The sequence below is a fragment of the Pyxicephalus adspersus genome, chromosome 1, assembly GCF_032062135.1.
Source record: "Pyxicephalus adspersus chromosome 1, UCB_Pads_2.0, whole genome shotgun sequence".
NCBI classification, from domain to species: Eukaryota; Metazoa; Chordata; class Amphibia; order Anura; family Pyxicephalidae; genus Pyxicephalus; species Pyxicephalus adspersus.
Window position 1 is genome coordinate 162,924,401 of NC_092858.1, and position 25,074 is coordinate 162,949,474.

General features: G+C 38.5%; 1 long non-coding RNA gene across 1 annotated transcript in view; it reads right to left on the bottom strand.

The window, feature by feature from the left end:
• Positions 1-8,317: 8,317 nt before the first annotated feature.
• The window catches only part of LOC140321253 (uncharacterized), a 51,255-nt gene continuing 34,498 nt past the window's right edge, over positions 8,318-25,074 (bottom strand). The window contains exons 3-4 of the long non-coding RNA XR_011918874.1: positions 11,721-11,860; positions 8,318-8,746 (exon numbers count right to left, since the gene is read on the bottom strand). This is a non-coding gene — a long non-coding RNA (uncharacterized lncRNA). The remainder of the gene's footprint in view (positions 8,747-11,720; positions 11,861-25,074) is intronic.

Sequence of the window (25,074 nt, forward strand, 5' to 3'; positions counted from 1 at the left end):
ATTTAGGAGAAGACACTATTGTAATGCCATGGAGTGTCTCTCTTTAGATTGCTCTTCATTCCAAAGGAATCGATGGTGATGTCATGCATAGTGATATGGAAATTGGGTAGTGGTGGATATTCAGAAAAGTGGACCATCTTTTTTAGTAGCAGGTCCATTATACTGTCTTTCCATTCAGTTGCACTGCAGGTTCTGGAGGTGAATGGTGGTGGGTAGTTCCTGTAATGTCCTCCTGGGAATGGTTTGGCTCATCTCTCAAGATAAGTTTGTTTTATTACAATGGTTATACAAAGATTATCCCTGCAAGTTTTGTAATAAGCTACATTGTACCTTTTCAAAAATTTTGCATGGGCATAACCAGAACATATTTTCTTCTGTCATGATTGCATCTTCAAAATGTTTGGAAAACTGCAATGAACATTTTATTAAGGATCACAGGCAGCCTATCTGGTAAAATTTTGTTTCCATACTCCTTACTTATGTGTAAAAAAGGGTACCTAGTCCTGTTGACCCTCTGTTTTATCCCAATTCTGTCCCTTCTTTTATCATTTTAGAAAAAAATCCTCCAGGAAAGTTCACTGAAAGGGTATATTTTGAAATAAGTATTGAAATTCTGTATTAGCTCACTTCTCACAAGTCAGCATTGGGGCAACAACAACACTGAAAGCAACCTCTGATTTACCACTTCACAGTTCTGGCAAATTCAAGGAATTCCCACTATATTGAAAAGTATCCCTCAGAAACCAGAGTTCTACGGACGGAAGGATATCTATACTATGACTCTTAGTACATTTACTCCCTATTGGCACACTACATGAGTGGTTGGAAATTCCAAATCTCTCCTATATTCCCTGAGGAAGCCATTTGCAAAAAGTGGTGGGTACTAGGAATTTCTGAAGGATTCCAATCACAATACTGTACCACGTTGTACCATGTCATTGTACTCCTGTAGTTTGCCACAGATATTTTGAAAATGTACAGTAATGTATGGTGACTTGTAAGTAAATTTGTTATTTTGCCTACAATCCAAAAAAAACCCACTTTTCCATTCTGGGCATGGGTCTTTATGTCTTTTGTCTAGTGTTAGGAAGTTTGCTTGTGGTAAATCAACAAGCTAAATAGGTAATCTTGCATCTTTTCTGCTGTGTACTATTGAATGAGGATACAAGCATATTTTCCTATAAGTAGTTGGGAAGACTGAACATTTAAGTTTCAGGAACATAAACTTTTTCATTGGTAGGTCAATCATCATTCGAATGTCTGCTATTGTTTTAGCACTTTCAAAGTGGAAAAAATGACAGACTGTAAAGTTGTTATTAACTATAAAGTGTATCAATGAACTGTCAGACCATCTGTTTGAGATCTTCATTATGATGGATCATGATTAGGAGAGCTTTATTGGAGAAATTTATTGAAAAAGCAGCCTTTATTTAAAAAAAAGTTATTAGTGCAAGGTCCAATTTAAGTTGGAGCTTCACATTCTAAAGGAGGGCCCGACTACTTTATAGTCGTATTACTGTCCAGCAAGATTTACAAATCTTATCTTGGTAGGTGGGGTTCCCCTTTTACAAACATTCTGTATTGACTTTAATTTGACCTTGGCTATTTTTAGATTGTGTTCTAATTTGGTTGCTGGAAGCTCAGCCAAAGGTTATAAAGAGTTTGGTCTGGCAAACAAGGCCTTTTATTCTTGCCAAAATATATTACAGTACACTCGGAAACCCCCGCCTCTATTTTTAATCTTAAGAAATGGCTCAGATTCTCTAACTTGCTTTGATGCAAGAGAAAACCAAAAAAAAAAAAAAAAAAGGCGCAGCTTGTCATATTCAGGGGACATTGTCATGACTCATCAAAGGCTTCTTAACATTCCACAATCTTGAGAATATCCGTGTAAAGGACATTTGGGGTTATACAGTAATAATGAAGCATGACAACTTATTCTGATCAGTCAAATCAGTAAAACCACCTGTCTAATATTGTGTTGGTCCCCCTTTTGTCCCCAAAATCGTTTGAGCCATAGAAGCATAGACTTCTCAAGACATTTAAAGATGACTTGTGAATTTTAGTACCAAAATGTTGGCAGCAGATCCTTAAAGTCACAATGAATCTAACAACCTGCCATCTTCCTGTAGTAATTTTTGCTGCAATCTTTTCCTTAGGTAAATCCCACTCCCATATGCCGGGCCATACACATCCTAATATGTCACACATATACACCATCATTTTTTTTTGTTTGCTGATCAAAAGGTGAGCCAAAATCATCCAAATGGGACATCTGTTCTAACGACAAACATCTAAAACTGAGTATAGGTCACTATAGCCACTGGAAACTAACATTTGTGACCATTTCCAGCAACAGTAGGAACAAACGAGTGCTTTTTGCTCAATGGTGAGGAGAAGAAGAAGGGGAGAAAAAATAAGGAGATGAGAGATATCCCACTACATCATTCCCATATGGAAACGGCATTGGTCATTCCTGTTGGTCTATTAGTTATTTAGCAGGACTGATCACTATAAAACCCTAGGGGACAAGTATGCAGACACCAGGTTTTAGCCTCAGATGATCATGGGTGATTGAAGGACACTGAAGGTGATGAAAATTTAGTTTCTAAATTTGACTTAGTTTTTTTTTTGTGACTTAATAGGGCTTTTCCCCTTCCAATCAAACAAAAAAAAAATGGCAGGAATTTTAACCATATCTACACAATTATAGCTACGCCTTAGGTATTCTTTGAAGTGTCCTGTATATCATTGTGAGACTGGTTTTTGTAAATAACAGCGAGTTCCAAGCACACCATATGGCCAACATTTTTTGACACCTGACCATCATCTATATGAGCTTCTTGAACAGCCCAAAATAAAACTATGGCAATATTATGAAGTTGACCATTCTCTTTCTGGTTTCACTCCCAGCCTTCAATCTCCAGGGAAGACTTTTTGGAATAACTTGGAATGATCCTCTGGGAATTTATTCCCATTCAGTCAAACAGGATTTGTGAAGTCACAGACTGATTTTGGATGATATCACCTGACTCAAAGTCAACATTTCAATTCATTCCGGAGATGTTCAATAGGGTTGAAGTAGGGGGTCATGTTCCTCCACACCAAAATGGCCAAACCATGTGTTTTTGTAGCTGGTTTGTACAATGGCAAGGTCATGGTGGAACATTTAAGCTAAAAACTGTTAAGATTAATTTATCTAACTAATAAATCATCTAAATCAATAATCAACAGTGTTTCTCAACCAGGGTGCCATATATCCTCTAGAGCAGATGTCCCCAACACCCGGCCATCTGACAGGTGGGACCATGAGACATCGCAGGCTCAGGTCGGTGGGCGGGTTGTGTCTCTGGAGTGAGTGGGTTTTGGCATAATGACGTCACTCTGGGGGGTAGTTTCTTCCCACGCATGCACGGTCCGGAGTCCGTTAATTTAGTGGTCCGTGAGCTCCAAAAGGTTGGGGACCACTGCTCTAGAGATTGCTAGAGGTTCTTCGGGCAATAAACAATTTGTGACTCTCAGGTCAGTTTAAGTGACACCAATGATCTTTTTGGCCATCTGTAAGGATGACATTCTTCCCAATGGCCAGCAATGTAAAGAGAATTCTCAATGACCAATATACTAATGTACTGTGGGTTTTGGATATAGTATTTATATTTAGGGTTCCGTGAAGAACTGAACATTTTTTTAAGGGTTCCCAAATTTTAAAAATGAAGTCTAAAACATATACACATGCCGTAGAATTAAAAATACTTTCATTGGAAATACCTGAACTCATTATTTGCATGGTGGAAAGTGTAATACTTTTGACTACAGAATGACCATCAGACCCCTAGTTTTCTTTTATAAGCCATAAACGTCCACAAGGAGCATGTTTCAGTTTGCTTTATCTGAGAAAACTAAGGCTGCATACACACTCCCAATTATTGTTGCTGGAAACGATCTTTCATGAGCGCCATTTAGCTCTTTGAAGAGGGGAAGGGGAGAACATGCAAGTGGCACCCTGCTGTGATCTCACATCTGTTGCGGCTTTTCGTCGTCTGTCATTCATGGATCAGTCAGGACGGTCAGTTGACCTCCTGTCACATTCTCATTCTCGCCCAACTGTTCTTACCTGGCGAGAATCATATGAAAAATGTACATAATCCTATTGCTTCCTAACCCCCTAATATTAACAACATAATTCCAATAGATTATTGTTTTACAATGTACTGTATATTTATGAAACCAAGTTACACATTTGTTCTTCCATTTAGTACTCTTCTGAAACCATCTACTATATCTGCCAGATCCAGTTTCTGCGGAAGACTTTCACATATTTTTACAGCTCTTATCATAAGTCACAGCAGGACGCAGAGCAGGGCTCCCAGTTTTCTCTCTTTTCCTTCTATAGAAAGGTGGATATTAAAAGTTATAGCAGATGAAACATAAATTTAAACCAATGATCACAGGACTGATATTTTGGACACGTTGCTGAGTGATTTAGAGATGTTTCCTTCTATGAAAACTAGATGGATTTCTAATATGAGTTCAGAGGTGAGAATGAGACCGATTTTATTTCCTCGACCGAAGTTCTAATAATGAACTGTGAGCCTTCTTGATGAACTGGGAGTTCTATAAGTGGTGAGACAGGTGTCCTGAGGCTTCTGATTAATAAATCCTCCGGCAGCCAAAATGGATTGGGTTCTGGAAGAGACAGTGCAGCAGCATCTAAAACACTGATAGATAAACTGATGTAGGGTTATTCAATAAAAAATCACTGAGGGGTTTCTGATAAAGAAGTTACATTTCGATTTTGTTTTTCAGCTTATTTCAGCTTATTTAAGCTGGCAAATTTATCCAACATTGGGAGTTTAAAATTACAATTAAAGGTCTCTATAAAGTGGAACTTTCATTGCTAGGTTTCCACTTTCATTGTGGAACCTTTGTTAGGTTTTTATTGCTAATATGTTTCCATATTTTCTTTCAGAACAGAATGTTGGCAAATTTCTAATGCTAAAGCTCAGTGCCAGGCCTTAACACAAACACAATGGATTCCACACTTTTTTAGCTTCCGGCCAGTGGTATTTTATGCTTTTTTTTACTTACAATTTTCAGATATATCTTAAGAATAGTCACGTAATATGCTGGACCCCCAATGACCCTCTCCCAGTGATTTTGGATAATGCAGAGAATAACACAGACATGATGAGAGTGCCATTCCCTATACACTCTACACACTGTAGAGGATACAATTGTCAGGGGCCAAGGCAAAATTGTTGTACCATTTTTATTTTAGAGGGAGCCACAGCATTATGTTGTGGGCTCAACTGTGGTCCCAATGTCTATCACGATTGGGTGAGGTTAGGAGCTAACTTTTGATGCAGCATATCACAACACAGTTCCCACAAGTAACATGCAAGCTGCAATGTAAATCTGGTAATCTATGATATGGTTTGCCACTTTGGGATGCACATAAGCAGTTTGCTATGTGTCCAGGAGCTGCCAACCCCTTGGGTGAAAGGGCCCTCATGCAACAAATTCAACCATATCATTATTTAGTTAACAAAACTGAAGCCAAAATGGAGAAGTCATGTGTGAAAAGCTACATATACCCCATAATTCAATAGCTTGTAGGAACAACTTGAGCAGAAATAACTTGAAATAATCATTTTCTGTATGACTTTATCAGTCTCTGATATTGTTGAGAAGTTTTGGCCCAATCATCTTTACAACATTGATTCTGTTTATTAGAGTTTTTGGGGTATTTGTTTATGCACAGCTCTTTTTAGGTTGTGCCCCGCATTTTGGGTTGAGGTCTGAACTTTGACTGGACCATTCTTTTTTGCTGGGGTGCTTGGGATCTTTGTTCTCTCGTATCACCCACTTTTGTCTACTCTTTAACTGTCGCACCAGTGACCTCACATTTGACTCTAGAATATTTTGGTGGAGGAGTTCATGGTCGACTCAATGACTGCAAGGTGCCCAGGTCCTGTGTCCGCACAAAAAGCCCAAATTATCACTGCTCTAACACTGTTCTTGACAGTTGGTAGTTGATGAGTTGTTTGTGCCATTATGCTGTCTTAGGGGTGTTGTGCATTATGGCCAAACATCTTCATTTAAGTCTCGTCTGTCCACAGGACATTGTTCCAAAACTCTTGTGATTTGTTCACATGCAAACTTGCAAACATAAGCCATGTTCTTTTTAGAGGCTTTCTCTTGGCAACCCTTCCAAACAAGCAATACTTGTTCACTATTTTTCTAACTGTGTGGTTATGCACTTTAACATGCTAAAACCTGTAGAGTCTGGTATGTTTTTCTTGTCTTTTTGGAATTTCTCTGTGATGTCTGTCTTTGGGGTGAATTTGCTAGGATGACTATTCCTGGAAAGACTAGCAGCTGCCCTAAATATTTTCCACTTGTGAATATTCTTTCTCACTGTTGATGTATGATGGCTTTTAAATTGTTTGGAAGTGGCCCTCTAATCTTTCCTAGATTGATGCTGATGCTCACTGCTGATGCCTTTCTGCCTTGGAATTGTGTTAACACACACCTGAATGCTCCAGACCAGAAAACTGTTTTTTTAGAGGTGGTAACACTTGCTATGCCACATGAATTATGTGCATTTGATAAGCATTACCTGGCTGCCAGATACCCTTATTAGTTATTTGTAAGTGGTAAGGGTGTACCTAATTTTTCACATACAGCTTCTGCATTTTCACCCTTTTTATAAATGAATAATACCACAGTGTCATATACCTCGATTACCCTCCAGAGTCATCAATGATATTCCATAACTGCAAAATAGTGAAGCCCAGAGCGTTATTTAATTTGCCAGGAATGTCAGCACATTCTATAATTCCTATGAGTTTGGAAAGGTGGCTAGTGACCATCAGATGCTCACATTGTAAACCACAATGGAAGGATAGAGACACTTTTGGGTATCTCTATGATTAATACAATATATAGTGGAGTACCTGCACACCACGTTTCTTGTCTAAAGCAGTTTTATGAATCACATACAGGCAATGTTTTAAAGCCACAAATGTCCTCTATCAGGAAAAAGTGATGTGGTTGATAAAGAGAGAATTACTGTGCAGGCATAAGGCCAATGGCGAAAGGAAGTTATATAAATGTAAAAACATTTTCCAGGAGCAGGCTCTCTGCAACCTTTACCTACATTTTTGTCTACAACCCCTGTTTTTAAGTTGCTGCTCTTAATCGTCTTTTGAATGTTTCCTTCAAGTGGGCAAGGTATACTTGTTCCAAGCAGTCAGAGTCCAGTTGGCATCTCGTATCCGGCAGAGAATGCAGATAATCCCTACGGCTTTTCCTGTACAATGACATCATCAGTAAGGCTGCGGGTAACTGCCAGACTTTTCTGAGTCATAGAATGTCTGTGAGTCAAAATGCGTTCCTTCAATTGCACACAGAAAGCCCAGATAATCTACAAACAGGACATGATATGAAGGCAATCGCGTTACACTCATCAAAACATTTTAGCACCAAGAAGTCTTTAAATGACACAATTTGTCCTGCAACAGGGGGGCAGAGATACTTATTTTAAGAGCAGAATCCAAATCCATTGAGATTAAACAAACCGGTATCTGCTGTCTAATAACACAGCTGCTGTTTTCTTTCTATTTATTTTTTCTAATTCACCAGTATTTATAAACTTCTGAATTTTCCCACTTGGGAAGAATCATGCTGACAGATATATGTGTAGATTACGGGGGCGGCCAGAGAGCTGATGACATCATTTAAAGGAAAAGCCATTTTTAAAACGAATGCCTTCCCTAAATATAGCCTAGTAAAATATGAGAGTGGGTGCATGCTGCTCAGGTTATAAAAGTACAGGAAATGCCAAGTAATGTTTTAGGCAAACAAAAAACATGGTGCTGTATATTGAGTCGACAAGATGGATGGGGGTTGTTTTACAGTTGGGGGAAAAGAAAAGCACAGACTTTGGTTACCAGCTCCATCAATCTTCTAATTTTTTGGTAGATCAAGAAAATAGGAATCTTGGATAGGTATAGAACTACACCCATGTTGTCTATACGGAGCCAGACAATGGGCTAAATTTATTAAAGTGCTCCAAGATTGGGGAAGTTAGATTCATGGGTGAACCTGGTTGATCCAGCAATGGCTTATACCCAGCTCTGTATAAATAAAGTGTCACCAAAGTCATATTTCTTTCATGTCCTAATGGCTTTCTTCAGCTTTATTCCCTCACCAAGGCTAGACATTGTTGAAGCTGTATTTTAGCCCATTTCAAGCCTGCAGTCAGTGTTGTCTTCCTCTTTTTTGCACATGAATACACACATTTTATATGATGTCATTTTTTGGTTTGCCAGCTTTATTCTAGGTGCTTTTTATTATTCTTTAGTGAAACACCACCAGAGAGAGTGAAAGTGCAGCATTAGCAAAAAATAAATCATTTTTATCATTCATATCATAGGAGATTAATAACGTAAGTGAAAATCCGCAGTCTTTAAAAGGGAAAATTATTTATCTGATATGACTTTCTAAAGAATAAGGGAAAGGAAGGAAGATGATAATATGGGGCGAGTAGGGGGATTCCCAACCCAAGGGGAAGGGGATATTTCATATGAGCTTGGTGTGACATAAGAAAGTGACATCTCCGGTCCTTATCATTCTTCCTTTGCCTCCAGGACAGGAAATCTTTGTAATCTGATGTCATTGGGTTGTGCTATCAGGCAGTGTGCTGAATGGCTTCTCACTATGTTCAGCTGTGCCCTGGAGAACCCTGGCATTGGAGAGAGGAGATGTAAGGACAAACAAGACATGTTATAGCTTGAGAATGATATCACCAGCATACTGTCATTTTAGATAATGTGCACCTGTGAAAAATAATAAGATAGGAAAAACTAAAAGCAGATGAATAACAGTTACAGCTTAGTCACAAAAACTGCTAACTTTCTTCTGGAGTTAAATCTGAAGTTGAATCTGCTTATATTCTTCTTCCTCAATGCCTTCTTTTGTCCACATGTCAATATACTGATTACATTTTCAAATAAAACTTTTACTTTAGTACATACTTTATTGAAGAGCCTTATAGATACTTTATGGCAGGCACAGAATGTTTGAGAGGTCAGTAGGGATGTACATGGCTTCCCGAACCTATCATGGCACCCTGCCTCGGTTATTCTCCGAAGAGCCTTCAGCCAGAGGAGCGAGCATTGCTAGGTAGGCTGCATTTGTATAAAGATTGCATATGTCCACATGTGATGTCCGCAAAAGAGCACTGAAAAACCAATCTTTTTAAACTTGTCTACCCATCTTCTTCTGTCTCCTAAACCCTCACTTCTTCCCACCGATCCATATCCCCCCTCCTATTGTGATCCCCACCTCTTAGATTATAAGCACTTTGGGACAGGGTATTCTCCTCCTCCTTTGTCACTGTCTGTATTTGTCTGTCATTTACAACTCCTATTTAATGTACAGCACTGTGAATTATGTTGGCGATATATTAAGCCTGTTTAATAATAATAATAATAATAATTATATTGCTGAGCCTCTATGATCCAATAAATGAAAATGGCAGGCCAGTGATAGAAAGTCTTGGGAAGAAAAATGCTAGGTGATGCTGGATGTCCTCAAGCTGGGAAATAAAGTGGACTTCAACTTGCTGAAGCTTCTAATGTACAATATGAGAAGCTTGCAGTGTTCAGTGTGGAATTTCAGTATAGGGGAGAAGCCCATACAACGGTCTTAGTGCAGACGATTATCAAACGACTGTACCTTACACCTATATTTATTGTGCATTAAAGCGTGCCATCTTGTGCATTGTAGTTCCATTCTTTCCGAGATGCACAAATAAGGGGGGCGATGGACCTGAAATACCTTTTCTAAATTGGATCACCTTTCATCCCTTAAGGCCTTATACTTCCCACTAGGTCTTCCCTCCTGGTGACCAATGTTGTGCAGTCTATACAACAAAAGATGAAAACTTTCCAAGCCAGCCAAGAAGCCATATGTGCATAGGTGGACAAGGTCCATTTCTTCTTTTGGGAAAGGTTATTTATCATTAAGTCACAGAGTGAATGCTATAATGTCACGCTTTTGAACTGCATACTGTCCCAGGCTGGTGACTTAATGAAATGTCGCCAGATAACCATAGTGAATTAGCGTTCACCATGCAAAGGTCACCAGTGGCAGCTTTCATGTTCTTTCTTATTACTGATTGATATCTCAGGATAAGCCTTAAAGGTTAGGCTGTACTGTTGTGTTAAGAGACAAGTTTAAAAACTTAAAAAGGTTACCAGGTGTTTTTACATTAATATATATGTGGTGTTGGCTTTGTTCCTAACTACCCTCAGGAAAAAAGATATCTATTAATGTTTACACAAGATGAAGTACCCTCATTTTCATTTTATTCCTCAACATACATATTGACTAGGTGTTGGTGGCCATTCTCTTGCTGTTCTACTGACATCCACCCAGCCCTTCCTAACTGCAGTCCTGGACCTCAGATTACTAATTGTGATAAGATGAATGCCCTTCTGTGGATCTCCCTGGGGGAATTAAAACATATTAAAAAAGTGGAAACTTTTTGTGCAGTTGCACTTCAAACTTTTTACAGTATATCTATTCTACAATTTGCCCTTCCATGTGACTAGTTTACCCCAGAAAATATAAAATTGCATTAATACCTATTAAAAAATTCCTGGTGCCTTAATATGGCGGCTTAATCACATCCCACTTTCTAATGTTTATTAGAAAATGTTTATTATTCACACAAGATGATGCCTTGGGTGAGAATCTGTCTTGTGTACAGTAGTCCCCCAACGTTGTTCATTGATCTGCCATGGCCATCAGGAATGACCACTATGCATGTCAATGTAGAAGATCTGCAATGGTGGACCAATGAACGTTGATCCGCAATGACCACTATGCATATCAATTGATCAGAACACAGCAGGTTGCCACTTAATTGTTTCCTACCCTCTCTATAGAACAGAATGTGTACAGCACTCCAATATCCTCCCCAGACATTTGTTTAAGCTGGGTCGGAAAAAGCTCTAAGCGGATGGTGGCCTGTATATTGTGACCCAACTTTTCAGTAACCACCTGACTGTTTTGGGGGCTGAGTGGCAATCATTTGTTCCTCTGTTACTGAAAACTTTCATGATTGTTTCCAAAACTCGTACCTGTGTACATAGCCTAAGGGTAACACATGTAGATATCAACAATCCTGTGGGTAAATTGGGGTTCAGCTACTACATATATGCTGCCATGTTTAGGAACTAGAAAAGAAGATTACAAAATTGATACAATTTTCCATATTTTGGTGCCAACAATTACCTGATGCCATCATCAAATATGAATGTTGGCACCAAAAGATGAGTGGGAACACAGCTATGAACTATGGTAGGTCAATTTTGTTTATAGACTTCCAAGAAAAGGTGAGAACCTATTATCCTATTTAGGCCATGCATGTCAACCTATATGAAAAGTCCATTATCAGCTAAAGAATATTAGGAGAGGGTGTTGGTTTTTATAGCTTCTTAATAACTTCTTGTGTGCTAATAGGTTTTGTTTGTTGCTGTTGCTAAGTAAGAATATATTCATTACAACACATTTTGTACATTGTTGTGCAATAAAAGATCAGACACAGGGTAAATGATACCCAGCAGAGAAGACAACAATATGAGCAAGAAACCCAAGTCACATTCTAAATATATACATTATGACACTAACTATGCAAATAAACAACATACCAGGGTTGTTGCAGGAATTCCCTCAGTTCCAGTTTACAGTCATTCCGTATACCAGTTCTGGGATCTTCTCTCTTCACTCAATTCATTATTTATTCAAGGGATGATCAGCGGATGAATGCATAGGTTGTTAATTGGTTATTCTGCAGATGAAACAGAAATCATCGAACTAAGCACAACTAGTTTATGTAAAATGTAACCCAAAGCAAACATGAAAACCTACATTATTGGATCATTTGCCATATTGCTAAAATTCTGGATTTTCTATTCCTCAGTTGAGAATTCAGTTCTTTTATATATATTTATCCCATATGGCCTTTTGGATGACAGTTATTCCATCGTTTTCAAATATATATACATATAATATTATGATGATGATGATACAATAATATGATACATTCAAAGCAGACCAATCATCACATTTTTTACTTTAATACCCTTTTAATATAGGGTAAAATGTGTTTTTTTAAACTGTTTTTGTACACTTGAAGGGAAGAACCCTCCCCATCTGTCTTAACCACTATGATAAAGACTGAATGGGAAACCCAGAGCCTCCTGGTATATGTTATGTATGTATCCCAGGAGGCTGCTCCTTCTGCACATGCTTGAGATCGGGCATAAGTCATAAGGGGGTTTCCACTAATGTAAAAAAAAAAGTGGAAAAAATGTAGAAATGATTGGCACTTTTTTTTTACATTCCCAGAAAGCGCAAAATCTGATCTGTGCAAAGCAACAATCAAAAAAAGCATTTCTTAAAATGAAACAAGTTTTTTTTTTAAGGGGGATTCTATAAAAAAAATGTTGCTTTAACCTATAAACTGCTTCAGTCTTAGAAATAGGAATGGGCTATTCACAGGAAGAAGAATCTGAAAGCCCCGTGTTGAGCCCGCACTAAAACAAAGAGAGAAGATGGGACAGCGGAAGACCATTTGGATTAGGATCGTAGAGGGACTATTGGCTTTCTACCTGTAAAGGTGTTTTTTTTTTTTTTTACTTATAGTTCCTCTTCAACCATTTTATCTCAAACTCATTTCATAATTCTTTTTTTTACTTAAAGTGGAACCACTTTAAAAAATTGATGATCAGGGAGGTCAGAACAAAGGGTCAGAAAGGGCAGGCCATGTAATAAGTGTTCTTATCTGCCTGACTAGCTGTTACATTTTCTATGTTGGCAGGGATACCCAATAATCCAAGCACAAATTAAGTCATCCTAGCATGGCAAATAAAGATGACAGAAAATTGCATCCAGGAAAAGAAGCAGGAAAAAATGGTGGCCCCCTTCCATGGAACAGGGAAAGGTAAATATAGCAGAACTAAACTAAACAAAAAAAAAAAAACCCTTACCTTTACTTTTGCCGATTTCTCAATCCCTCCAGAGCCTTTCTGGATTGGCACAGGGTGCCACCATCTTTTTTATTCTTCCAGCATCTGCTAGCCTGCCGTAAATGGGAAAAAAGAGTGCCGATCTCACTGAGCCTGTGTGAGATCGCCATTTTCCCCCCCATTGCATACGCAAAAGGAGCAGCCAGAACTTCTGGTGATACATGACATATGTATCTCATGAGGCTTTGTGTCTCAGCGATAAAGATATAAGGGGAGGGGCTTCACCTTTTTTTTTTTTTTTTTTTTTTAAAGGTTTTAAATTCCTGCCTTTTAAAAAAAAGAAGGCAATTTTACCTTACGCTAAAAAGTTGTTGACCCTTTTATGCAAAGTAAAAAATTTTAGTTTCGGTCCACTTTAAGTAAAGTCTCCAGCAATGTGAATTTACTGAACTAATAACAATAAATGCCTAAACTCCACTTTTGTTAAAATGTATATTTGTTGATATTTTCAGACCCTTCTTGATGTCCGTAATGTATTTTTGACCCTTTTTAAAATTAAAATGCTATAAAAAAATGTACATTTATAATTGCTACATAACCCATTTAGCAGTTTAATATTATTAAAAATGACATTTCTATTTTAAACTGCAGCTATTTATGATTTTATATGCCAAACAACAAATTTGAAATGTCGCTTTGTAAAAATGACAGTAGGTGGTGTTCTGTACATTGCATGAACAGAACTGTACATCTGACACCCTACTGATTGGAATAGCAGTCATTACTACATTATTATGTATTTATATAGTGCTGACATATATTGCAGCCCTTTACATGGTCAATAATCTTGTTGTCATGTTGCAAAAATTCTAAGCCTTCCATACCTAAAAAAGAGTAGGATAATTTTGTTGTGTCTTCGTTAGGGGGGATTTCCCTTTACTTCCAGTCCTAGTGACATAATAGGAAGAGAAATGAAGTTTTCTCAACAGGGGTTCCAACAATCAAAAAAAGCATTTCTTAAAATGAAACAAGTTTTTTCATTTCTTAAAATGAAACAAGGGGGATTCTATAAAAAAAATGTTGCTTTAACCTATAAACTGCTTCAGTCTTAGAAATAGGAATGGGCTATTCACAGGGAAGCTTAATCTTTGCTACGAGTGGGCACTGTGGCCTTTGCTAAGCAGTATGCATCACATATTCATTATGACATCGGTGATAGACATGGTGATCACATGAATACATAAATCTCTAATGTGATGAGAAATTATAGGTCCAACCATAAAAAATATGGGCCAGAAGCATAAATCTTAGATGTTTATAGTCAGAAAATAGATGGAGGAGTATCTGGTAAGTAGGGTAATGGTCTATGCCAGGGGTCTGCAACCTGCGGCTCCGGAGCCACATGCGGCTCTTCAGCCTCCTTGTTGTGGCTCCCTTCGGCTGCCGCGGGGAGATCTCTGATGGGGGATCCCCTTCCTCCCAAGACACTGCGGAGGAGGGGGATTCCCTATCCGGTGTTCTAATGAAAAAAATCTACCAGTGAAATAAATCTACCACGGGGCGTGTACAAATGGGTGTGTACAATGACATCCCCCTCCTTTGAACCCCAATTCCTCTGGAATGGGGAGATGTACAAAACCAAAAATGTAGGTGCAAGTGGGGGACACCTGTGACTAACACCCCCTAAAATTAAATTGTTAGGCTATCATCAGAACATAAAGAACTCTGCCCATCAAAAAAATCTACCCTGTTACGTTAGAAGCGTCCAGCTAATGTAACAGGATGATACGTTAGAAGCTGGAGGCTTCTAGGGGCATAGTTCAGTGTTTAATTTATTTCAAAGTAGGCCTACACATGCACACTTGTTGTAACAGGTAAAATTAAAAAAATATTAAAACTTTTAAAAGCTTATAAACTGTGTTATGTTTTGCGGCTCCAGACTGTGGAAGAGGAGGCAAAATGGCTCTTTTGATAGTAAAGGTTGCTGACCCCTGGTCTATGCCATTGTTTCTCTACCAAGGTTCCTCCAGAGGTTGATAGGGGTTCCTTGAGCAATGAGCATTTCGGACCTCTGGGGACAGGTTAAGTGCCAATAATCTTTTTGGCTATCCATGAAGGTGGCATTCTTCTGGGCCAACAATGTAAGAGACATTCTTCCCATTGACCACCACACTAATATACTGTGTACTGTGATCTAATAATTATGGTAGGGGTTCCCTAAGATTCATAAGTTATTTCAAAGGGTTCCCCCATGTTAAAAAGCTTAAAAAAGGCTGGCATGTGACAAGACTATTCAACTTCATCTCTCTAGGGCTACTTAAGGGCCAGAATTTTCAAATAACTTGAGTATTTTCTGTCGCTATAAACCACACTTTACCAAACATACTGTCTGGCAGGAAAATACTTAAAATCATGGCCTTCAGGGACTGAAGTTGGACAGCTCTGATCTGCGCACTTAATCCCCAATTTTAGAAATTGTTCATCATCTTTTTAGCAGATGCATTTTCTTGCAAAAAGAAAATACCTTTCCACAGCTTCCCTCTCTGCTTCCTTTATTCAACACAGCAAGTTAGAGTAATATTCTACATTCCCTTTCTGAAGTCATCAATTTAGACTTCTCATCCAAAAACATAAGTGGCCATGACATTACTGCTGAGTTTTGGGTTCCAGGTTTCTTCTTCTGTGGAGAACACAACTGTTGCCATTACAAGGACTGCTATTTGGTCACCAGATCATAGCGGCACATCTGTTTTATCAATGGTTATGAGACATTTCAAATCCTCAATTAGCTTGGAGGTGACACTTGATATAATTTCTTGTTGGCATGTAAACAGTTAAGTGGCTTCCACACACCTAACTTCTCCTGAATTATAAAATAAAAGTGTTCCCTGGACATCTCCAGCGTCTCAGCAGATTGTATAACCAATATTTGTTGATTTGACTAAATCATGCCATGAACATAATCAATAACACAATGGACCTGGTTTATGAAGGGCTCCAAGACTAGAGATGATAGACTATCATAGAAAAACCTGGCGGATCCAGCAAACCTACAAGTGATGTCCTCTATGATGGACAACATTTGCCAACTAATAGAAAAGGATTTTAAAAAAATCCAATCAAGGTTTGCTGGTCCACCCAGGTTCTCTCATGATAGCCTATCTTCTCCAGTCTTGGAGAGCTTTAAAAAGATCAGGTCTAATGGTTGACATTGTTGATGGCCAACCAGATCTTGCTGCCTCTTCAATTTCAAAACTCTGTGCTGAAAAATGTAATTTCTTCACAGATGAGTATGACAGGCATTTATCGCTGATTAGCCCTAATTTAATAAAGCTCTCCAAGGCTGGAAAGGATACACTTTCATCAGTGAAGTTTGGTGATGAACGTTTTCTATTCCAGACAACCTCTTATTGAGTTCCTAATGTACCCTCTGTTTGGAATTGGGTAGGCTATATTGTCTGGTATTGCCTCCATAAGCACTTGTCTTGTGTTTTAACTCCACCCCTGATGACATCAGTTTGGTGAAACGCGTAGGATGGAGCTAATCATGTGGATTACGGCTTTTGCTGGATTTTCTCAGTGCACACTGTTGTTTTTTAAGGAAGGCACACATGTCCATGGAAGCAGCGATTGTTGAGATAGCTCACTGGAACGTAAGTACAGCAGATCTGAATTAACTAAATGGATCAATATTGTCCGGTGTTCCAAGAAAAGGAGCTATTACCTCTTTGTGTTCAAAGCACACCTTGACAGTTACTTTGTTTGAACAGTCCACCTAAGTCAGTGAGTACATATTAGAAACGGATTACCGAGGTGTGAGAAAAATATATATTGTACTAAAGAATATATGTTAAAACACAATTTTTCATTTATTTGAGTTGTGGACTGTAAGCCTTATTGGCCTAGTTTTTAGATTGTTTTATTTTTACACCACTCTGAAGTATACTTGTTATATTGTGGGAGTAATTACACCCACCTTGGCTGCTTTTTTAGCATGATTGTACAATACTATCCAGCAAACTATACATACCTCCCTTTGGAATGTCATTTATTTGGTGTGCAACCACCTCTCTGCTTCCAGGACAAGATAGAATGTGTTGGAGGCTGTATATGGGGACTGTTGGCATTTTTTACAGTTGGTCATTTGTAGCATGCAAGTACTTGTTTAGAATCCCTAGAGGAAGCGGCAGTGTAAATCAGGGCAGCAGAGAGAAACAATACTTTCTACTATAAGACAGGGATAAGGCAGGGGTATTTGGGAGTCTGGTATCCAAAGGGGGTTATTTTGAGTTTTGATGAGCCAGTAAAAAGTGCATTTTAACAGCACAGAGGAATCTAAAGTCCGATAACATCACTTTATGATTGATTTGTAAAACTGTCTGTACTACCAACTCATCAAAATGTCCCAAGCTTATTAGAAGATTTCCATGACCTAAAGCCTGGAAGAGTCCACAGAGTAATGAGTGTTATGTCTCCGTCCTCTCCATTATATAAATCAAACTGACATTTATTTCATGATGAGAACACAACCTTCTGAGCTGAGATTTTATTCAGGTATAAATTTAGTTTAACCACCTGCTGACGAGGTGTAAATCACTGACACTGTTGTTTGGGTGAAATTAGCTAACTGAATGCTGCATTACAATATTGGCAACTTGAAAATGGAAGGTCTACCTACATTCTCTGTACCCGCTTCCCCTCTCCAAATCATCCAATCTTTAAAGGTGAAAAACATACCTGAAAAGTAAAAAGGAAAAATTCCCCCCCCTTATTCTGCATCACTGGGGGAGGTGTCACTGTCCTTCTGGAGAATTTGTGGATGCAAGTTTGAATTATGTGTGAACTTATAATGGGGTATAATTAGGAAAAAGGTTTTGGGGTGTTGACTTGTTGAGGAGTTGAAGGGAATACCAATGTGGAGGTTAAGAAATGCGATAGTGGAAGCCTTAATGTGTAAGGTAAAGAATACATGACCATGAGCTTCCCATTTCAGAAGCAGGGCAATGACCTTGTCCTGAGGGACAATTCCAATGGCGTGAACAGCTTATATTTTATTTATTGGGAGTTTTAAGTGAACTAACACAAAGTCACAGCTGATAAGTCTGAAAGCAGAGATAGTGTTGCTAACGGAACGATAGCAAGTGTGGATAGATGATGTTACAGCAGTTGGCCTTGGGGATAGGAGCACAGATCCCTGCAACGTGTTGGCTTTCTTTACTTTTAATAAATTACTGTTTTCGTGTACTAGTTTATCTCTCTTGATGTGTGCATTACCCATCTTGGAATATGGTAAATATATGTATGTGTTGGAGATTCAAATCCTATGCTCAAAAATGTTGGGCCACTGTCTAAAAAAGCAATAAAAACTAAGATCTGTAATTTATTAATTCACGTGAATTTGATTTAAAGAGGACCTGTCATTTAAAAAATACCATTTTATTTCTGAGTCCCCGATAGCTGGCCTTGATTTTGCACCGCACCATCCTGGATTTTTCCTTTATGCGGAGGAAGTACCAAGCACTGACATCTTCTTTCTTCTTCTGCCTACATCACCTGATCTCATACTGCGCAAGCGTGCATGGGACATGAGATAGGTATGAAGTTTGCAGGTTCTCCCCATGTTTGTGTGTGTAATGAGCAGCACAGTGGCTCTGTGGTTCGCACTCTCTCTGACACTATCTGCATGGAGTTTGCAGATTCTTCTCGTGTTTGCGTGGGTTTTCTTCAGGTACTTCGGTTTCCTCCCACATTTCAAAACATGCAGTTAGAATAATTGACTTCCCCCAAAAATTGACCTTAGACTGTGTTGAAGACTTTGTAAAGCGCTGCATAATATGTAGGCGCTATTATTATTATTAACCTCACCAGCAGTAACTCCGGAGTACACAAAAGAAGCTGAAAGCGGTAACCCCGAGTCACACTTAGGGTAGGTAAACCTATGGAAAATAATAGTAAATAAAGCCCTTACCTGATCGGCTGGCGTCCTCCTTCCCGATCCCAGTCGTCTTGTATCCTCTGGTCGGCGTCTTCTGCATCCAATGAGTCACCAGGGGATTTCCCGGTGACGTTTCTACGTGCGGATGTTCCGTTTAGGGCGGGGCGGGAAATTTTAATTTATTTGTATTGCATTCAATACCAAATAGCTGTATTGAATGCAATACAGTGGATTTATATGTCTAAAAGCGGTACATTGTTTTTCATAGAAATTTATTTTACAGTAAATTATAATAGTATGAGTATGATATTTATTTTATATTTATTTTTATTTTTTAATCTATTTAATTTATTATTTAGATATGATTTTTTGTTTCAAACATCATTATACTCATACTATTATATTATAGTGTAAAATAATTTTCCATGAAAAACCGTTGTACCGCTTATATGTACCGCTTTTAGACATATAAATCCAGACAGAAATGAACCGGTCAGGTTAAAAAAAATTAACCGTATTTATAAAGCGCCAATATATTACGCAGTGCTGTACAATGAATAGGTATATAAATACTGGATAATATTAATAACAAATATACACAAGTAACATTCTGTAAGGTTCCTCCAGTTTGCAGAGAAACTGATAACAGGGGTGGTATCAAGATTGGGTAAAAAAAGGAGCATCTACCAAAGGCTTTGCAAGCAAAGATGGGCCGTGTCTCACCACTTTGTGCTGAATTATCTGTCAATTTAAAAACAATGTTTCTCAGTGCAAGATAGCAAAGAATTTAGGTCTGTCACCATCTTCAATTAATAACATTGTGCAAAAGGTTCAGGGAGACAGAAGAAAACTGTGAGTTAAGATTTTAGTTTTTATTGCATTCTTATAATGTGTTGTTTTTAGAAATGAAGTTTGTATATATTTTCTAATGTTGCACCCTCAGCACTCTATAAGTAACTGTACAGAACAAAAGATGACATGTCATCATTACATCATGTTTTCACGTGTTCTGTGTGTGATTTCCTCCAGTCAGCAGAACTCTTGCTGCTCCTTGTAATATTGTAAATCTTTGTCAACCAAGTGAAACATTTTTTTTAGCACTAAGCTTTGCAAAGCTAAAAAGATCCGAGTCCTACCACAAAAATGTGAGCAATGCCAACCATGAGTATTCATAAATCACAGCTAGGAGCAGCTAAACATAACCGCGCTAAACACATGCAGTGCAATGTATTTATAACAAATACCGTGCAACTGTTTAATGTGCCCTTAATAGGAGTTTTTGAATTATGCAAGGACAAAAACAGCTGATTCAGTATGCTGGTTGTTAGCATCATTTTGCTGTATACACCGCTGCCAGGTCCCCTAAGACACCCTAACCGGGAATGTTTTCCAGTTCTCTCTTTGGACTCACAGAGGAGGAAGCCAATGTTATCTGAAGCTGTATCCATAATATAAGCATTATTGCATATCTAAAACCTTTTTGGGTGGGTTTTATCCAAAAAAACTAATAAGGTTTTGTCCTATAATAGCTAGAATAAAAATGTTAAAATCTTTCTATCATTCTTGTTCTCTCCATGCCTCTGGTATCTATCTATTTAATATTCTATGTCTATGTTTTTTCAATGGGAATGGTTGATTAATAGACCTCTATGTATCATCAGTCCCACACACAAATTGACTAATCCTTTCCCCTCTCTCCCATTACTGGGGCCATTTCTGGTTGCTGGTTGTGCATGTTGTGCTTTTTAAGCAAAATTTAGGGGATACTCACCAGACCCCTTTCCATTGCAGGTGTGACCATCTCCCTTCTTCTTCTCTTCCACATTCCAATCCTTGACCATGTTGACTAGCTGGGCCGGAGTGACGTTTCTCCCGCTTTCATTCAGTCGCGGCACCCATAGGGGAATCCGGGAGGATTGAATTGGACTGTCTCGTCCCTTGCAATAAATGACCTCTAATCAAGCTGACTATTGAATTAAAGGGTGAACTTTTCAACTCAAGGTTTTTCAGCAATTATCAGGTAATGAATAGGCACCAAAAATGTAATCTGATCATATTTATTTTGATGAAATATTTTTTAAGCTTGATAGCCTTGTTGCTATTGCTTTTATTGCAGTAAGTTGTCCAGAGTTGTTATCACAGGCTTTGGTGTAAATGAGTCCTATGGGGCATTTTAGAACCCATTCTCCCCTCCAAGTCATACAGGTTCACATCAAACTTGGATGAAATGTATGATATACATTGCCAATGTACATTGGTATTCGTGCACCTTAACACACAAATATATATGTATTATACACATACGACATATTTGTGATGCACTCCTAAAAACTGTGCGTGTTACCATACTCTATGCAAAAGTAGAAAAATGTTTTGGGTATACAAACACTTTAAATATATTCAAGCTTCAATTTCCTCCAAAAAATTATGCCCACTGACTTTTAATCCACTCTGAAATCTAGACTATAGCAAGGTAATTCATATTACGAAATGCCAGCAATCCGCGGAGATTAGAACCTATCAGTGCCTTCACCGAGGCTATTTTCGTTTGGTAATACATTTGTCACCATCCACAAATATACGTATCTGACCTATCGCTGGAAATTCTGCTTGCTGGTATTCAGACAAAATGAACTAACTAGAATAGCAACTTTCATCCTAAAAATAAAGGGGCCTGCATTTAGAAAAGGGTAACCTTCTATTCCTGCTGGGAATTAGGGATTAATCTCCAAGCCTGCATGCATGATGCATTGATTGACAGCTCGATTTATCAAGTGGGAGGATGGACTCATGTGTTACCGCTATTAATATCCAGTAAAGTCTGACCTCTGTTTTTCTGTGTACCCATCATGTCTTTTTTAGTGCATTGAAGAAAAAAAACTTCAGTCATGAAGCTAGTACTTATTCCTCAAAAGCTCACAGTTGGCCCCATGGGTGTTTAAGTACTCCAAGAGCTGCATCAGCATCATCCGCAGGAAGGCTGCACATTTAATGGATAGAAAAGAGTCAATTAGTCTTCCTGTTCTTCTAGGCCAACTCTCTGTGCCACACCTTCCTACCCTTAATCAACAGCCAAGCCTTGGTATGATACCAATTAGTTCATACATACAAGACATTTCAATATTGGGGACACTAATGTTGAAAGATATAGTTTGCCCACTGTGGTTGAATCAAATATGTGATGCCAAGTTGGTAGGGTATTTGGCATCAGCTTCCTTACCCTTGCCTGGATTACAGGGCCTGGATAGGGCCATTAGTAATTGTGTTGCTGTAAAATTTCAGCTTTTTATTTGGGATCTGAGGAGATCTTACAAAATTAAGGACCAATACTTCTGAAGAGAGTATCGGAGGGAGAGAGCCAGGAGGCTGTATTTTTTGTTGTCATGCTGCAATACACTCATCCCCTGTTATTGAAAACCGTTATGGAAAACCCTGGAATTTTTTTTTAATGGGCAGAGCACCCTAAAATGCAGTCTGAAAATACCTCCCTGCAGAGAGTGAGTTTGAAGCTTTTCCCCTCACCACCTAGAATAAGAATAAGGACACCCCACTTTGCTAGCAGTTTGATTCTAGGTCTATAGACAAAGTATAGGGTATATAACCAAAAACCCCAAAATTTTAAATGTAATATATGTAATATAATGTATATATTGCCAGCCCGTTGCAGTGGTGACTATATTAGTTTTTTGGTTGTAGGCTCAATACATTCTATGCAAATGCAGAATATTGCATAGATTCTGATACAAACTTACACTTCCTTAACAAACTGCTATAAAACCAAGACTAATATTTAGCCAAGCAAACAGAAACCCAGTTTCCTTGAAACTTCCTGTCCACGTAACCAAGATCTCAATCTGCTTTTCCTAATTTTTTTATGTGGACTACACAATCCCACCAAGGCTTTCCTTACCAAATCTAAAATAAATGCCATACAATATGTCATGCAATAAATGTGCTATATAAATGCCATACAATCCAGAGGACTTTGGTCCTTTTCTTTTTTCTTATGCAAGCCTGGTTTTAGAGTAGAGCAAACTGGGCAGTTGCCAAGGTCTCCTTACTTATCCAGGAGACTGGGGGCTAGAGTTGGGGACCCCTGTGCCAGTGCCAGGGCAAGTTTTAGGTGGACAGCGGGGTGCAGGGATATATAAAATGTTTGCATTTGGGGCCCCTAATCCTCATATTTGGTATAAAACTGTTCATGCTAGCATTTTTTATATGTCATTAAGTTGAGAAGTAAGGTAAGATGTTTGTAACCCCAACCAGGAGGGCAGACTAGAGTGACAATGCTTCTCCTCCATAGATATAGATATATAGATGGCAGGTTCACCAAAATAAAAAAAAGAAGATCTGTAAAAAAGGAAACTAATACAGCCACCACATCCAAGGACTAGTAAGCTGCAATATTTTATATTTTCGTTTTATTGGTTTATATCATTTTACCACACCACCTGTTTTTTTCAGGATTCCAGTATTGTACTATCCTTCTATTCAAGAAACCAACCAGGTTTTTATCACAATCACTTACTTCCGAGTTCCCAGTTTTTAGCTTATTGGGTGAGTATAAGTGGAAGGCTGCTGTCACTCTCTCTTCTTTGGAGCCCTCATCCATGTGGTACCTTCATAGTATCGTACCTTTACTAGAACGACTTATCCAATCAAGTTAATCTGAAGTCAGCCAGAAGTTGAGTTTAAAAATTAATGATGAAATTGGAAACATAAAGCAGTGTGGCCCTAATGTGAATGTGTGCTTTGAAGTAGACAGAAGGGTATATAGGTCACCTCATTAAAGAAGGATTATCAAGATTATGAAAAAGCACTTAATAATTGCTTAGTAGAAAGATATATTTAGAATGGCCCTTTGGATTAGCATATCTATAAAAAAATAGGGGATCAAAAGAATTAAAGTCTATTTTTTAATGAACATTCTAACTTCTGAATCTATCTATCTATCTATCTATCTATCTATCTATCTATCTATCTATCTATCTATCTATCTATTTTTTATTATGAAGTGGGTAGGGGGGATTGGTGGTTAAGGCGAAATGAAACATATCTACCTAATCACAGTTTATGTCCATCTGTCCCTGTTCTGTTGTGGGCACTGCCATATTCGTCTTATCTTCCGGATTTCCAGATCTTCAGCCATTGGATAACATAATTCCAATGCATGTGCATTCAGCCCTGGAGGATGGAGGGCTACCCAGCATATCCTGGCATAGCAAGCTAAGCTGCATACCCATCATATAGCCAACATATCTATAGCAGCTTACCTGTACTCAGATGTGGTAGCTGCATTATTTTCACCCATGTACTAAAGTGACCACAGTAACTCACTGTACCAACATCACAATTAGTTTTGTGTTGTCAGCACTGCCTGCTGGACTACAGAATTTAGACTTCCCCCATCCCTCTCTGTGCCACGCTATATGCATGCATTCATTCTTAGCAAAGCAATGGTGCTGCTGGGACATTTGTCTTTGTTTTGGACAGGGTAGGGGAAAGCTTATAGTTACTATAGGTTTTTGCCATCTGTGTCACAAATAGGAGATCTGTCTTCACCTCCAGTCTGGTAGATCCAACAGAAAGTTGCTAGAGAAATCCCTTTTAAACCAGGCATTACAGACCCTGGCATTACTCTCCACCTCCATAGCTAAGCATTGATTGGTACTCTGTAATACATAAGTACTAATGCCAGGTTGTCATCTATGTGTTGGCACGAAATAAGGAAGCCCATTTTTTTCAAATGCACAGTCAATTTCACAGCACTACATAAAAAGCGCAAAAGTGCATGTACTTCCTTTTAATATTGATATAGCCCCAACATAATGCAGTGCTGTACAATAAATAGGGGTTGCAAATGACAAACAGATACAGACAGTGACACAGGAGGAGGAGAGGACCCTGCTCAGATTTTTCCAGTAACCTTGGCACTGTAATGCCCAGTATATAGGGTACCATGTGAGTTGGAGTTCCTTTGATACAAGCATTACTGTGTAGTATCATGTGGTGTGGTACCGCATGCAGTAATGGACCCATTGTGAAACCAGGCTTACCATAGTCCTGTCTGCTACAGCTATATGGGCTGACTACACAGAA